General features: G+C 51.2%; 2 long non-coding RNA genes across 2 annotated transcripts in view; one reads left to right on the top strand and one right to left on the bottom strand.

The window, feature by feature from the left end:
- Positions 1-1,340, top strand: part of LOC106726904 — a 9,158-nt gene extending 7,818 nt beyond the window's left edge. The window contains exon 2 of the long non-coding RNA XR_001363041.1: positions 525-1,340. This is a non-coding gene — a long non-coding RNA (uncharacterized LOC106726904). The remainder of the gene's footprint in view (positions 1-524) is intronic.
- On the bottom strand, positions 601-1,599 carry LOC106726903. Its single transcript, XR_001363040.1, has 2 exons — positions 960-1,599; positions 601-859 (listed from the first exon to the last, which is right to left on the bottom strand). It is a non-coding gene; the product is annotated as an uncharacterized LOC106726903 (long non-coding RNA).
- Between the last annotated feature and the right edge of the window lie 2,173 nt (positions 1,600-3,772).

Genomic DNA, 3,772 nt, shown 5'->3' on the forward strand with positions numbered 1-3,772 from the left:
GGCGGGGGCCCCTCCCCATGGGAGGCGGGGACACTGCTTCCCTCCTTGTCCACACCGAGTGGCACTCTGGCCGGAGTCCCCAGCGGGCAGAGGGCGCCCACGGAAGTCATTCTCCTGGCTGCTGCCAGGCAGGCGAGATCGGCTTAGAAACGGGGGGCACCGAGTAGCTGCAGGTGGGGTTCGAGTACTTCTAGCCCCAGGACTCAGCTTCCAAACCCACTAGCCGCAGGTAGAAGCAGCAGGAAGATGGAGCCCTTCAATTAACGGACAGCAGACATCTGCCAGCCAGGCTCGGGGGTGAATGGAGGAAGAGGGCGCTTTCTCCCACCGACAGCCTTGGGAACAAACTTTATTTAGTAGATCTTCTGCCTCTGGCTCAGTGTTGTGTGCATTTGGGGTAAAACAACTAAGATAAGTGGGATCTGCTGTCAGCCCCCCTTCCTCACCGCAGCCCCCCGTGACCCCGCAGGACCAGCCCGCAGGGGGAGGCCCGGGGCTCGGGGACCACAGGGCAGAGTCCGGAGGCCGCAGGAGAGGCCAGGCGCCTGGACAGCAGTGAGAGCAGGACACAAAGTTATCACAGCCTCAGCAGCTCGACCATTTGATAAAAAGGTCACTATCATGTTTATTGAATAAGGAAGAAAAACACGTCAGGGAAAACAGGTTAACTTATTTTTCATCGCAAGGATGGCAACAAAGTCCAGCTTGTGCCGCCAAACGGTTCACATGATCAAACCGCGTACAGCTTCGTGTGACCTGGTGACTACAAACATTTACCAAAGACATAAACCTCTTGTAAAAAAGCCGTTTTAAATATAGCAAAGCAGTGTCTTCTCGCACAGCAAAGTGAAGGAAGTTTCTACAGAGGAAAGGAAGTGTTGCATTTGTAAACCCCTTTTCACATTCTCACAGTGTCCAGCTCCCTGGCTCCCACGCCCGGAGCCCCGCTTCCTGCTCACTGTGTGTCTTGTGCGCGGGATGGTTCCTGCGGAAACGTATGGGTGCCTGAGGGGGAGCCCTAGGGAAGGGAAACGGTGAAACGTTGTTCCTTAGAACAAACCCTGATTTAGCCTCTAACGCAGTGGACGTACTTAGGGCTCAGGCGATGGCGTCTGGGGTGGGGCCATGTGACGGTCGATGGGACCCCGCCCTCCCTGGGGTGAGGGTCCTGAGGGAAGGACAGCGGCTGGAAGCTGTCCCGGCCAGTGCAATTCACGCGAAGCTTTTTGTGTTTTTGTTTTTAGTAATAAAATACTTCCTCGGGATGGGTGCATTTTCTGGTGATGGTGTCATACAAAACCCACGCGTCTAAAAGGGTAAGAAATGGAGGTGCTGAGCGACCCCGCTAGTGTCCTGCCCAGTCGGGGTGGCGCCCACCAGGAGGCGTGTTCGTACGTGGCGTCGTGGTGAGGAGTGTCGTGCTCCCGTCACTGCGTGTGGGACAAGGGGTAACAGTCTAGATTCGGTTCCTGGAAGCGCAGCCCCTCGCCCCCTGGTCATGTGATTGTGGCTGTGGTTGCCGGACAGCAGCGGTTCTCAACCTGTGGGTCGCCAACCTGTGGGGGTCAAATGACCCTTTCACAGGGGTCGCCTAAGACCATCGGAAAACACATGTATAATTACATACTGTTTTTGTGATGAATCACTATGCTTTAATGATGTTCAATTTGTAACAATGAAAATCCATCCTGCGTATCAGATATTTACATGACGATTCATAACAGCAGCAAAATGACAGTTACGAAGTAGCAACGAAAATAATTTTATGGTTGGGGGTCACCACCACATGAGGAACTGTATGAAAGGGTCGCGGCGTTAGGAAGGTTGAGAACCACTGCCGTACAGACTCCGAGCCTGGGGGGGCCGTGTTCTAGGAGAGCGGGCGTGCGGATCAGAAACCTGCATAGGAAGAAAGACTATCGGGACAGTCGGGAAGCCGTCTCGTAAGGCACACAAGAAAGACAGTCAATGTGCGGGGCTCCCGCCCCGTGTGCGGCCGGCGGCCATGGACATGCAGAGCGGGGCGGTCGCCTCCCACAGCCCCGCTCGGTGGGTGACAGTGGGGGGCTGTCTTGTCTCAGTTAGGGGTGGCGTTATGGATGTGCCTGTGAGTGAGTCGGTCAGAAAGATGAGGACATTTTCAAGAGAAGCGAGTCCTTCCCGAACGAGCCCTGTGTGTAGCCGGAGGAGAGCACCTCACTCCCTTTGGCCTGGGTGCACTTTGGGGGGATAGACATGCAGGTACATAGGCAGCTGCTGCCAGTAAGTGTCAAATAGAAAATAGCAGCGTTTTGAACCCTATTTGAGTTTCTCGGGAAAAGTCATATTAAAACCGTTGGTAGGTGGACATACATTACAGGACTTGGAATTTCGTTCATGGCACCAGCCGGGACCTGGGACCCCCATTCCTGGGAGAGGAAGGCTGTGGTCAAACCCCAGCTGAGGGTGCACTGACCTCGGGGTGATGGGCCGAGCCCCCATCTGCACCCGAATCCCCCCAGAAGGGGCGTTTCCATAACCAGCCACGTCAGGCCACTGGGGGGGTCCGGAGAGAAGACCTGCCCCCACGGCGCTGCCCTCACCGTTTCCACGTGGGAAACCTTTGTGCACCTCGATTTGGCCATTTTCTCTGTCAATCGGGTCAGCATTTTCTATATTTTTAAAGAATGCCTTGTAAAATCCGTTACAAATTTTCCATTTATGCAGGATGAACTTAACACCACTTTTGCCACTTTGCTATTTATGTACACATATAAAATATAGAATGCTGCTCAACCCATACAGCACACGGATTACAATGCAACAGCACACACTCACCACCGGGAGGACCGCGCTCAGTCCTCGCAGAGACTGGGCCAATAATTAAAACCCAAAGTACAGTATATTTAACAAAATAGGGAATACTCAACAGCGAGTACTCTACTTAAGGATCTCGCCTTGTCCCCCAAATTGGCGGCAAATCCACAAAAATATACTTTTTAATCTGGTGACCATACAATACATAGGTACTTACATCGAAGGTGATAATATATTTAAGATGCTATGTACAGAAAGAGTTTGGCTCAACTTTTAATTTATATATAGAATAATAAGTGTTCATGGCTTTTTTTCCCCCAAGGTTCTGCTTGCAAGGTATTTTCCCCCTCTTAGAATAAAACTAAAAAGTTAAAACAAGATAAAGCTATTCTCAAAAAAAAAAAAATTAAAACATACAGCTTTGGCTTATATAAATAATTCATAGCAGAATGTTTTCAAAAGTAGTGAATATAATTTTATATATAGTCATCAATTCATAAGGGTGTTTTCTTTCATATAAAATATACATGAGCTAAAATCCGTTTCTTTAATTTTTAAGATACGACTGTAAAGAAACTTCTGACATAGTCCAATTATAACTTAATATATTACTTTACCTCGTTAATGCTCTATCTCTCTAGGCTAGGGTTTCGGCAGGTCTCATGCGTTTCTAGTCTCTCTTATTGGCTAAGATCACTTCTCTGACCCGATACACTTGCGCGTGCAACACGGTTAGGCGTGGGGTTTTGTTTGACTGGACAGCCCCCCATGCACCCCTCGCAGAGCCCATGCGGGGAGGAGGGTGACACTATGTACAGTATTGCTTTCTGGTGCCTGCGCTGCTCTGTCTACGAAGCGTTTCTCGGGCCCGGAGGGAGGGCTGCCTGCGGGCGCGCGATTCTCTGCGAAACTGTCTCTTAGGAAACACGGAGCCCGGGGCGCCCGCCCGCCCACGGCGCACGGACCACGTCTGCAG

Source organism: Myotis brandtii, unplaced genomic scaffold (genome assembly GCF_000412655.1).
Source record: "Myotis brandtii unplaced genomic scaffold, ASM41265v1 scaffold329, whole genome shotgun sequence".
Classification (NCBI taxonomy): domain Eukaryota; kingdom Metazoa; phylum Chordata; class Mammalia; order Chiroptera; family Vespertilionidae; genus Myotis; species Myotis brandtii.